The following is a 13866-nucleotide window of genomic DNA, read 5'->3' on the forward strand; positions in this document are numbered from 1 at the left end:
GGTTTTGATTTCTTCTCCTTGGATTGTGATTACCTTTCCAAATTCCTGCATGATTTCCTTTACTGCCTGTTCTATGTAAACATTGAAAAGGAGAGGGGACAAACTGCAGCCTTGCCTCACTCCTTTCTGGATTGCTGCTTCTTTTTCAAAGCCCTTGATTCTTATCACTGCAGACTGGTTTTTATACAGACTGTAGATAATTCCTTGTTCTCGGTATCTGATCCCAATCTCCTTCAGAATCTTAAATAGCTTGGTCCAGTCAACATTATCAAATGCCTTTTCTAGATCTACGAATGCCATGTATGTGGGCTTGTCCTTCTTGATTCGATCCTCTAAGATCAGACGTAAAGTCAGGATTGCTTCACGTGTTCCTACATTTCTTCTGAAGGCAAATTGATCTCCCAACACAGCTTCAACTTGTTTTTCTATTCTTCTGTAAATAATACGTGTTAAAATTTTGCAGGCATGAGATACTAAACTCATGGTGCGGTAGTTTTCACACCTGTCAGCACCAGCTTTCTTGGGAATAGGTATAATAACATTCTGCCAAAAATAGGATGGGAATTCTCCTGTCTCATACATCTTACACACTAAATGGAATAACCTTGCCATGCTGTTTTCTCCTCAGGCAGTGAGTAATTCAGAGGGAATGTCATCAATTCCAGGTGCCTTGTTCCTATTTAGGTCACTCACAGCTCTATCAAACTCTGACCTCAAAATTGTGTCTCCCATTTCATCAGCATCAACAGCCTCTTCTTGTTCCAGAACCAAATTATCTACATTTTTACCTTGATACAACTGTTGGATATGTTCCTGCCATCTATCTGCTTTGTCTTCTTTCCCTAGAAGTGGCTTTCCATCTGAACTCTTAATATTCAACAACTAGATTTCCTTTCTCCAAAGGTTTCCTTGATTTTCCTGTATGCAGCATCTACCTTTCCTAGGACCATACAACCTTCGACATCCTTGCACTTCTCCTTCAGCCATTCTTCCTTAGCTACCTTGCACTTTCTATCCACTTGATTCTTTAATCGCCTGTATTCTTTTCTGCCCTCTTCATTTCTAGCATTCTTGTATTTGCATCGTTCATCAATCAGGTCTACTATCTCCTGGGTTATCCACTGATTCTTAGTTGATCTTTTCTTCCTTCCTAACATTTCTTCAGCAGCCCTACTGACTTCATTTTTCATGACTATCCATCCTTCCTCTATTATGTTTCCTTCAACGTTTTCTTTTAGTCCTTTTGCAACATGTTCCTTGAAACAATCCCTCACACTCTTTTCTTTCAACTTATCAAGATCCCATCTTTTTGCATTCTTTCCTTTCTTCAATTTCTTCAACATCAGATGGCATTTCATGACCAACAAGTTGTGGTCAGAGTCCACGTCTGCTACTGGGAAAGTTTTGCAATCCAACCCCTGGTTTCTGAATCTCTTCCGAATCATAATGAAGTCTATTTGATACCTTCCAGTGCCTCCAGGTCTCGTCCATGTATACAGCCGTCGTTTGTGGTGTCTGAACCAAGTATTGGCAAGGACTAAATTATGATCGGTGCAGAATTCAACCAGCGGACTTCCTCTTTCGTTCCTTCGAGCCAATCGGAATTCTACTACTGTATTACCTTCTCTTCCTTGGCCTACCACTGCATTCCAGTCTCCCATCACAATTAGATTCTCGTCACATTGTATTAAATCTTCTATCTCTTCATATATTCTTTCGATTTTCTCATCATCCGCTGAACTAGAAGGCATATAGACTTGCACTATTGTGGTGGACATTGGTTCGGTGCCTATCTTGAAGACAATAATTCTTTCACTATGCTGGTCGTAGTAGCTTACCCGCTGCCCAATTTTCTTATTCATTATTAAACCAACTCCTGCATTATCCCTGTTTGATTTTGTGTTGATAATTCGGTAGTTGCCTGACCAAATCTTGTTCTTCTTGCCAGCATACTTCACTTATACCAACTACATCTAACTTTAAGTCTATCTATCTCTCTTTTCAGATTCTCTAACCTACCACAACGATTCAAACTTCTAACATTCCACGCTCCAACTTGCAGAATGTCAGTATCCATCTTCCTGATGATCGCCCCCTCTTGTGTAGTCCCCACCTGGAGATCCGAATGGGACTAGTTTACCTCCGGAATATTTTACCCGGGAGGAAGCCATCATCAGTACATCATTCATACAGAGAGAGCTGCATGTCCTTGGGTGTTAGTTACGGCTGTAGTTTCCCGTTGCTTTCAGCTGTGTAGCAGTATCAACGCAGCTAAGCCATACTGAGTGTTATTACAAGGGCATATCAGTCAATCATCTAGACTGCTGCCCTTGCAACTTCCGGAAGGCTGCTACCCCCCTTTCGATGAACCATTCCTTAGTCTGGTCTCTCAACAGATACCCATCCGATATGGTTGCACCTGCGGCTCGGCTATCTGCTTTATTGGGACACGCAAGCCTCCCAACCACGGCCAGGTCACATGGTACGCAAGAGAGGTTCGCTCATATACAATTATATCATTAAAATATCATTTAGAATTTGACTGCACACTAACAAAGTAAAAACTACAGACACATTTACAGAGTGAAACTGGTAGACTAACGAATGCGCACGGCAAGCGGATGAATCATACCTCAGTGTCGATTACCTTGGCATAAATACACCCCTGCTACCCTTAATTAGAGTCCACACTACACGCTGACGCGCGAGTCTCCACTACTTGTTGTGGCGCTGTACTAGTCGGTTAACTGCAACGAATGACATTTTATGCGTATTTCCGCTGAGTATTTTTCTTGTTAATTAAAGAATTTAAAGAAAGAAATTAGCTAAAACATAATGGGAACTGTACAAATTGCTTTTTTTATTTTTTATTATTATTACAATTCCTAGTTTGAGGCGATTTTTAAAGATAACTGTTAGGTTCTTTAGTCTGCTGAAGCTTAAAAACAGTCAGTTGTCTAAAATGGAATAAAAATATTTTTTTCCTCCAGAAAGTGGGGGGTGGTGATTGCTTCCTCCTTGCCCCCTCCCCCCAAGTCGCCACTACTGTGCATAGTAGCTCACTTGAAATAGTGAAAAATTTTCAATATTTGGGCAGCATGTTATCACAAGATGGAAATTTGGATGGAGAAATTGCTTTAAGAATACAGCAGTCTGCAAGTTTCTACCAGTGTGTGAGACACATTGTATGGAACAAAGATGTGCCAATGAAGTGCAAGAAGATGTTATACGCGTCCTATTATAAACCTATGCTGACCTATGCTTCAGCAGCCTGGACGTTGACTAAGCGGAACCAAAGTAAGACACAAGCAACTGAAATGAGGTTCTTGAGGAGCATACAGGGAAAGACAAGATGAGGTAGAATACAAAATGAGGAAATAAGGAGAAGCATGGGAATGTGTAAACTTCAAGAAGAGACTGATATAGCAAAGCTAAAATGGTTTGGACACATGATGAGAATTCCAAAGAGAATATTCATAGATACAGAGACTGCCAAGAGGCCTAGGGGACGGCCTAGAATGAGATGCAGGAGCTCTGTTGTAGACTGAATTACAAATAGATGAGTCGATAGCAATAAAGTACTAGAAAATGAATGGTGGAATGATTGAGTAAGGTGGAGGGCTCTGGTACACTATTCTACCCAGGCGGAATCTGGAAAAGGGAATGGATGAAGAAGAAGAAGAAGAAGAAGAAACTTACTTGTAGATTCATATCTATCAGTATAATGGGTATCTTACTAAAAAGTTAAATGACAGTAAACTTAGATATGCTAGGTGGATGGGCTCGAAACCAGTTTCACTGTGGGGTCTCAGCCAAATGAAATGTTGTCATTTTATAGAAATGATAATAGAATGCACTGATCTCCAATGATTTCATGACATGTATTAGAGAAAAATTGACCAAATTTGTTGGAACTCCTTATCTTACTTTATTCTAATGGGAAGGGTCTGGATCTTAGTGACCAAAGAATTTTACAAACAAAAACAGTCTTTGAAACTCTGTATACAGTAGAGTAATAAATAAGTTACAAGATTGTGAGCAGCTGCAAAATGACCTCGATAATGTTGTGAGATGGACAGTAGGCAATGGTATGATGATAAACGGGGTTAAAAGTCAGGTTGTGAGTCTCACAAATAGGAAAAGTCCTCTCATTTTTAATTATTGCGTTGATGGGGTGGAAGTTCCTTTTGGGGATCATTGTTAGTATCTGGGTGCTAATATAAATGGGATTGTAAATAAAGGATACAGATCTCTGCACATGGTTATGAGGGTGTTTAGGGGTTGTAGTAAGGATGTAAAGGAGAGGGAGGGCATATAAGTCTCTGGTAAGACCCCAGCTAGAATATGGCTCCAGTGTATGGGACCCTCACCAGGACTACTTGATTCAAGAACTGGAAAAAATTCAAAGAAAAGGAGCTCGATTTGTTCTGGGTGATTTCCGACAAAACAGTAGTGTTATAAAAATGTTGCAAAGTTTGGGCTGGGAAGAACTCGGAGAAAGAAGACGAGCTGCTCGACTAAGTGGTATGTTCTGAGCTGTCAGCGGAGAGATGGCGTGGAATGCCATTAGTAGATGAATAAGTTTGAGTGGCGTCTTTAAAAGTAGGAAAGATCACAATATGAAGATAAAGTTGGAATTCAAGAGGACAAATTGGGGCAAATATTCATTTATAGGAAGGGGAGTTAGGGATTGGAATAGCTTACCGAGGGAGATGTTCAATAAATTTCCAATGTCATGTGTCAACTTGTAGGATTCTAGCAAGATATAGCCGATATCTTGGATTCTGGAGGTCAAATGGACTGTATCGCGATTGACCTGTCTAAAGCATTTGATAGGGTGGATCATGGGAGACTACTGGCAAAAATTAGTGCAATTGGACTAGACAAAAGAGTGACTGAATGGGTTGCTATATTTCTAGAAAATAGATCTCAGAGAATTAGAGTAGGTGAAGCTTTATCTGACCCTGTAATAATTAGGAGGGGAATTCCTCAAGGCAGTATTATCGGACCTTTATGTTTTCTTATATATATAAATGATATGAGTAAAGGAGTGGAATCGGAGGTAAGGCTTTTTGCGGATGATGTTATTCTCTATAGAGTGATAAATAAGTTACAAGATTGTGAGCAACTGCAACGTGACCTCGAAAATGTTGTGAGATGGACAGCAGGCAATGGTATGTTGATAAACGGGGTTAAAGTCAGGTTGTGAGTTTCACAAATAGGAAAAGTCCTCTCAGTTTTAATTACTGCGTTGATGGGGTGAAAGTTCCTTTTGGGGATCATTGTAAGTATCTAGGCGTTAATATAAAGAAAGATCTTCATTGGGGTAATCACATAAATGGGATTGTAAATAAAGGGTACAGATCTCTGCACATGGTTATGAGGATGTTTAGGGGTTGTAGTAAGGATGTAAAGGAGAGTGCATATAAGTCTCTGGTAAGACCGCAACTCGAGTATGGTTCCAGTGTATGGGACCCTCACCAGGATTACCTGATTCAAGAACTGGAAAAAATCCAAAGAAAAGCAGCTCGATTTGTTCTGGGTGATTTCCGACAAAAGAGTAGCATTACAAAAATGTTGCAATGTTTGGGTTGGGAAGAATTGAGGGAAAGAAGAAGAGCTGCTCGACGAAGTGGTATGTTCCGAGCTGTCAGCGGAGAGATGGCGTGGAATGACATTAGTAGACGAATAAGTTTGAATGGCGTTCATAAAAGTAGGAAAGATGACAATATGAAGATAAAGTTGGAATTCAAGAGGACAAACTGGGGCAAATATTCATTTATAGGAAGGGGAGTTAGGGATTGGAATAACTTGCCAAGGGAGATGTTCAATAAATTTGGAAATTCTTTGAAATCATTTAGGAAAAGGCTAGGAAAGCAACAGATAGGGAATCTGCCACCTGGGCGACTGCCCTAAATGCAGATCGGTATTGATTGATTGGTTGGTTGATTGATTGATTGATTGATTGAAATCATTTAAGAAAAGGCTAGGGTAACAACAGATAGGGAATCAGCCACCTGGGCGAGTGCCCTAATTGCAGATCAGTATTGAACATAGTGTTGAACATAATGAATTAGCTTATGTTTGGTGTTTCAATACATTGGAAAGATTTTCGATTGGGTTCAGATCAAGGCTCTGTTTACATCACTCAAATTTTGGCAGCCATGTCTTCCAACCATTCCTGAACTGGTGCTGCTTTATGGATGGGTTTCTTGTTGATTTTTAAAGATAAGTGCTTTCAGAAAAATATTCAGCATGGAAAATTGGGATAGACAACAACTTAGCATACATCATGCGTAGACTGAGCTAAAGACCCCTAGTTCGCTAACCCATGCTCTCTCAATTTAGGTACCCCCTTTAGTCACCTCTTATAACAGTATTCTATAAGATGATGACATTCTATTTTACGGAATGTTTGCGTGTATTTGAGCATTAACTGCATTTGAGCAGTTACAGGAATTAGATGACCAAGTCCAAATCATGAAAAAATACTCCTAAACCATGATGTCTTCTCCACTATACTTCATAGCTTATGTAACATATTGAGGATGGTGGTGTTTTCATCACATTTTACAAACCAAATTAGTCTATCACACAGTGTGGCATGATTTGTCAGTCCAGAGAACTTGTCTGCTTAGGAGTCCAATGACAAAATATTTTACTTTGCCAAAATTAATGCTTTGCATTTCAAGTCTTGGAATCTTACAAGGCCTATGCTGCTATATGTAACAGAATGCTGACCCATCACTATAAAAGCAGAACAGAAGTCCATGTAACAGAAATAAGGAGTGAGGATACTATGTTGGTCACTAAGTCATACCAAACTTAACAAGAAACAAAGAGGTCAGAGAAAAATTTGGTGGAACTCCCAAATGGGACAAAGAATGCAATTTCCTATAATGGTACAGTTATGAACCGGTACTCCTAGTTTGTGCTGTTCTTGACAAATGAAGAACCAACATCTCTCCTCCAGGGCACTGACCAAGGAAACAGTAGATGGGCAAAATAAAATAAGTATATAATCAGAGTCAAAGTGACAGCTGACGACATTGAAGGTCATGTCAAGTTGCAAATTATGTACAGTACAGTGGACCTTGCTGTGTGGAACTAACGTTAAGACAAAGGAGAAGAATCATTCACCATGTGAATGTTTGGGTTATGTGCAGCTGCCCAGTCATGGAATCAAAGTTTGTGTTGCTCTTGACGAGCAGTTCTGGCCCTGGTCACTCAGGAACTAAAAGTGCAATGTTTCCCAATAATCATCATCATCATCATCTGTTAGATCCTTTCAATAGTCCAGGTAGGATTTGTGTGAATGATTATGCCTTGATTTGTTCCTGTCTTTGTAAACTTCTTCTTTCGTTACATCTCCCAGCGTTTCTCCCTTTTTTGTTAGATTTCTTTAACCCTCAAACTGCAGTGTGGGTTAATTTATGAGCCTCTGAACAAGCATGCTCTTAAAGCAAGAAGCTGTCTCATATTCGATTCCTGACATTCCCTGTACCTTCCCACTCTTGTATTGTTTAACCGTTGCCAGGCTGGCAAGATTCTGTTCAGTCTAGTTTCTTTTATAACAGTATGAAAGCTGAGACAACGGAGTTATTCAGCTGAATATATCCAGTGTCATTGATGACCCCACAACACAGTTCGAGGGTAAATTGGTCCAACCACTTCCTAATAGGACATTTGACAGGTCTTTTTCCAGGTACAATCTATATATATAGTACGAAATAAGAGTTTTGTCTGTACATGGCTCAGAATTTGAAAAGAATGGTATATCTGTTTCGTTCGTGTCCACACTAACAAGGAAATGCACTTTTTACTTTCAAGTAATTTCTTTCTGTCTGTCTGTCTGTCTGTCTGAAGAGAATTTAATGAAAATTGGTACTTAAAATTGGGGAATCAGTGACTACAATCTAGGCTACAAATCATTCTGTTCGTGCTGAGTGAAATGGTAGTTTAGGGGAAGGCCTAAAATTTTATTCTCAAATATTTATGTTACTAGCGGTCCTATTGATAAATACTGCATAACTAAAGTTATATAGAATTAAATTTCCGATCATTCATGTCTTATACATTTTTACCCTATCGGCTATGATAACAGAGATATTAATGAATTTGTATTTTTGTTGCTAAGTCCATATCAACGCCGAGCCACGAGAAAAAAGGGGAACAGAATTAAATGAAAATCGGTATATAGAGTTGGGGAATAAGAAGCTACAGTCTAAGCTATAAACAATTTTATTCACCCTGGATAAAATGGTAGTTTAGGCTAAAGTGCCTAAAATTTAAAATTAAATACGGTACAGTACCTATGTTATTGTTCCTATTGAAAAGTACTACATAACAGAATTTATAGAGGATACAATTTCCAATCATTTATGTTTTATTCAGTTTTACCATACTGACTATGAAAAGAGTGGTATTTCAGAGTCGGAAGAAAACCAAAATTTGAAGGCTTATAATATCGTAAGCTCATATAATTGATCAATAACAACATTATGTTGACCATTGTTTGTTGTAATGTTCTTTGTCTCTTATACTGCCACTCATCTCCGATAGATGGGATTATTGATGTGCACCGAGTATAACACCCTGCCGGAATACTGGCGGGAAATAGCAGGGGAGTTAGATAACATTCTTCTCTAGCATACAATTCCTTTGATTCATACATTTTCTGATATTGGTGATACATAACTCACTGGTTCATCATAGCATTCCAGCTATTCAATCCCTACACTGAGGCACTGATCGGAATGAGCAGTCAGCACATTTAAAGGAATAATGGCAGAGGAGTGTTCACGGCTGTCTGTGGCCTGGGGACTTTTAGATCTGCAGCATACTGCTGTTCGTTAAAAGTGAGAAAATGTGTGTTTTTTTCATTTGATCGAGTATTTAATACGATAGCATTGCTTTTAATCGTGACATTCCTACTGGCATCATTGTAATGACCTACGTGATTTCAGTTGGGAAAATCGCTAAGGCAGTCTTTCTGAGGATAATAAAAGGCAGATGGAGAGTGAGAGTCTGCCATTGTAATGAAAATTCCCTAATTTGATTTTGACTGATGGTAGGCAAGAGGGCCTACCATTACAATGAAAATTCCCTAACCCTGTCTTCATATAAAAGAACATGTTTGGTGACTTCCCTGTCGCATTTCTAGGGTAACGTTAAGAGCTATGCAATTTAATACAATCTTACTCACAACGTGTACACTACCTAACCTAGAATTCTGTACACAATGTAGAATTCCATAGCGAAGCATGGGTACATCAGCTAGTTCCTCTCTAAATACCTCCTAGGAATCAGCATCTCCTTCATTCGCTTTACATGGCTGAACAAGTTCATTTCTGCTGCTCTCTCTTTCCTCTTCTGCCTAGTTGATCTTAGAAACTTCATTTCACATGTTTGTAATTTATTAATGTCTCATGTATTTAATACGCAACTTTCCAAGCTATATGTCATGATTGGCAAAAGGTATGTCTTAAACACTGTCTATTTTGCTCTTAAAGGAACTGCCTTGTCACAGACTAGATTCTGCACTTGGTAGAAGAAATTAGATTCTTTGAACACTATTTTGTACTTTGAGTTTAATATTCCCACTGCTTGAGACAACAATTCCAAGACAGGTGAAGAGTTTTACACTTTCAATTCTCTCTCCCTCGAATGTGAGGTTACAGTGAGTGGATGTTCTTCTGATTTTCATTGCCTTTTTGTCATTTGCTTGCTCACAGTTAACTTATATTCTTTAAACTTGTTATTCCAACAATCCAGCCTCCTCTGTACCTCCTGCTCTGTCTCTCACCAGATGGTTTCATCAGCAAAAACAAATGCTTTAATTTCAACAACAATAATAATAATAATAATCCCACTAACTACTTTTATGGTTTTCGGAGATGCTGAGGTGCCGGAATTTAGTCCCACAGGAGTTCTTTTACGTGCCATTAAATCTACTGACAGGAGGCTGACATATTTGAGCACCTTCAAATACCACCGGACTGAGCCAGGATCAAATCTACCAAGTTGGGGTCAGAAAGCCAGTGCCTCTACTGCCTAAGCTACTCAGCCCGGCTGCTTTAATTACCTTCATGATGGTACCCAAGAGTGTGATGAAGAGTAGTAGACACAGTGAACTGCCTTGTTGTACTTCTCTCTTTGTTTGAAACCATTCTAATCTGCCATTTCCTACTAGCACATTGCTCTCACAACCTTCATACAATATATGGAGCTTCCAAATTAGAGATTTTGGAATGTTCAGTTTGATTTTACTTCTTGCCATACTGTTGTAAGACTTTTCTAATTCCAAAAACACAATTAGCTCTCTCCCAGTACTTTCCCATTATCTGTCTAGTGGTAAAGATAAGATCTACTGTCCCTTTGTTGTGTCTGAATCATGTTGTTCCTCTTCAAATCTGTGTTCTGTTATCACTCTTCTCTGTGGATCATTTCCGTTATCTTAAGCCAGTGTGACAGCCGAGTAGTTGGTGCACTTCCTTGTACTTCCTTTCTTAAATAGTAATATTTTATTATCTTTCCATATTGCTCTTAGTGTTCGGTGTAGCATACCAAATACAGTATTCTGTTGCTTTTGCATTAAGGAATGTAAAGAGGAAATGGAAGGGATAAAGATAAATGGAGTAGAAATCAAAATGATAAGATTTGCTGATGACATAGCTATCATAGAGGAGAACGAAGAGAAACTACAAAGTGCATTAATAAAAATGAATAAGATATTGAGAGACAAATATAACATGAAAATTAATACAAAAAAGACCAAAATTATGGTATGCAACCGCCAACATATTGCAGTCGGCATCAGAATTAGTGATATACCACTAAGGCAAGTAAATGTCTTTACCTATTTAGGAAGTAAAATCACTCCAGATGGCAAAAGTTCAGTCGACATAAAGAGCAGAATTGCCCAAGCAAAGATTGCTTATTATAAGAAAAGGATACTACTTACATCAAGGAATTTAAATGTGGAGACTAAGAAGACATTTATTAAGTGCTATGTATGGAGTGTGGCCTTGTATGGCTCAGAAACGTGGACTATTAGTGCATGTGATAAGAAACGTCTGGAAGCATTTTAGATGTGGTGCTGGAGGAGGATGGAAAAGATCTCATGGACAGCAAAACTCACAATGTTCTTCGACGAATAGATGAAAAAAAGATCCTTTTTAGCAACAATAAGAGAAGAGACCAATTAATTGGCCATCTCTGTAGGCACAATGATTTCATAGTTAATGTCATGGAAGGAATGATTCAAGGTAAAAGAGGAAGACCTAGACTGCAATATGCAAGACAGATCAGAAATGACGTAGGAGCAGGCTCATATGTGGAAATGAAGAGATTAGCGGATTACAGAGAAGAGTGGAGAAGACGAATTGCTGCCAACCAATCTTAGGATTGAGAATTAAGAAGATTTACCAAATCTACTGACAGTCTGTCTGCTCCAGGTGACTTTCCTCTTTCATCAGTAAATCCCATTCTGCTGTTACTATCTTAGTGATTGATAGTGATAATTGATTTGGGGGTAAGTATAACTAGCCAATTATCCCCAATGTTACTGTCTTAGTATGTTGTAATAAGACATCCTAATTTCTTCAATACCTGTCAGAATCTGACTACTACAAGTAGGGGGTGCCTAAAACCTTTCAGCCAGATAATATGGATGGTCACATGCCAAATCAAACCAAGCGCCAAAATCAGATTTTTTCGTAAACTGTGATCTTTCTTGTGCCAAAGTGGTCTAAAGTTATCATGAGACAGGAGGAAGTGACATCACAAAGTTGTTGTGGCATAAGGTTGGTTATACTGATTTCATTCTGCCAGAGTGAACCAAACACCAAAAGAAGATGGCTTTGGAAGGAAATGGTCCACGAGCGAGGTATTTAGTTTCATCCAGAAACATCACAGAAATAACAGCAGATATCCAGAGTGACTTCAGTTCTGGCTCCTCAGACCTGTTTGACCCTGAGGAATGGAAAGAATGTATGAGTGAAGGTAAGTTTTGCAATATTTTTTACAGTAAATATGTTTAGTTTATTTTGAGGTTAGTAAGAACAGCTATTCGTTACCCAAAATGGACCATGCTTTTCGCGTGTTTATACTCGAGAGTCATAGCTACTCTTTTGTTCTGAGAGCCAGTGTTACCATACTCGATTCATTATCTCCAAAGAATAAACAGATTCATTAGTTGCGTGAGTTCACGAATAGAGGTCGTAGTGTCTTTGGAGTTGGTTCACTTTGGCATATGTTTCCAATAGTAGCTGTGATGTTGTATTTGGAGTTGGTCCGCTTTGGCAAATATTTCCAATGCAAAATTGTATCGCTTACAGATATTTTTCTATAACTTTTTCAGAGCCAAATATGGATGAAGAACAATGTAGCACAAAGAAGAAAAGGAAATTAACCAGCAGAAAAAGGGAAAATCAAACAGGAAATGGACGAAAGGAAGAAGAGAATGGAGGACCCACGTTCAGTCCCATTAAAAAGAAGAAAGGGGACCCTGCAAAGTGGAAAAGAACTGTTAGGAAGGTCAACAGAATCAGAGGAAAGGCATACACAACTGTGAAAGGAAGACTAGTTCCTGAAAAACACTTCATAGATTATGAGTGTAAATGTTTAAAGAAGTGTCATACTAAAGTGTCAAAAGACGATAGAAGAGCATTTTTTGGTCAGTTTTACAACTGTGATTCTTGGGCTACACAAACAGCACTGATTATTGGCTCTATAAAATGCCACGGTGTTAGCTGCAGGCGAGTAAAAAATGTAGGCATTTCTTCAAGAAATCTCAGTCGAAAATACTTCATACATTCATCTACAGATGGGGACACTGAGGTATGCAAAGACATGTTTATGAAGACATTGGAAGTAAGCAGTGCTAAAATTCATAGGGCACTGCTGAAGGATAAGACAGGTACAATACAAGACCAACGAGGGGTGCATGAACCACATAATAAAAGTATCTTCAGTACTGCAGACCTTATTAGAGAACTCATTGAAAGCTTCCCTGCAGTTTATAGCCACTACACCAGGAAAGATTCAAATACAAAGTACTTGAATACTAATCTAAGTTTAATGTACAGGCTATTTGTTGAGAAAGTTAAACAAGAAGGTTGTGTTCAGAAGGTGCCTTGTCAGTCGCTGTATGAGAGAGTCTTCAGGCGTGATTTCAATATAAGCTTCCATCCCCCTAAAAAGGACACATGCCACACATGTGATTGTGTGAAAATTCAAATTCAGTCAGCTGAAGCCAGTGATCTTCCTAATGATGTGACACAGTTGAAGGCAAAGCTAGAACTTCATTACAGTAAAGCAGAACATGCAAGAGATGCTATGAAGAATGATGAATTGAAGAGCAAATCTGAAGATGGACTCGGCATGATATCATTCGACATGCAGAAGGTAAGGTCTTTACCTCGCTTAATCACGAACGAAGTCTACTACAAAAGACAGGTTTCTTGTTTCAATGTAGGAATCCATGATTTCTGCTCTAATAAAGATACTATGCATCTTTGGGATGAGAGTGTGGCATCCAAAGGTGCACACGAGATAGGATCTTGCATCTTAAAAACCCTGAAGAGTCACTGAATTAAAAAAAGCTAATAGCATGGTCAGAGAGCTGTGGCGGTCAGAACAGAAATTTCAAGGTGCCTTGTTTCTGGATGTTTGTGGTCCAGTCTTCAGAGATAAGCATTAAAGAAGTTATCCACAAGTTCGCTGAACCAGGACATTCTTACCTACCTAACGACAGTGCATTTTGAGATATAGAGAGAAAGCTTAAGTATCACCCAGAGGTCTATGCTCCATCACAGTGGCGTGACATAATTTCACGTGCAAGAGTACGGAAAAATGCTTTTGAAA

General features: G+C 38.9%; 1 protein-coding gene across 6 annotated transcripts in view; it reads right to left on the reverse strand.

Annotated features, from left to right (window-relative positions):
* LOC136866033 (uncharacterized) overlaps positions 1-13866 on the reverse strand; it is a 54942-nt gene that overhangs the window by 16213 nt on the left and 24863 nt on the right. The window contains exon 1 of one of the 6 annotated variants that reach the window (XM_068226587.1): positions 10085-10101. The exons of the other annotated variants lie outside the window; for them this stretch is intronic. The gene's annotated coding sequence lies outside the window, so the exon portion shown is untranslated. Of the gene's footprint in view, positions 1-10084; positions 10102-13866 lie in introns of those variants that run through there. 6 annotated transcript variants of the gene reach the window in all.

Source organism: Anabrus simplex, chromosome 3 (assembly GCF_040414725.1).
Source record: "Anabrus simplex isolate iqAnaSimp1 chromosome 3, ASM4041472v1, whole genome shotgun sequence".
Classification (NCBI taxonomy): domain Eukaryota; kingdom Metazoa; phylum Arthropoda; class Insecta; order Orthoptera; family Tettigoniidae; genus Anabrus; species Anabrus simplex.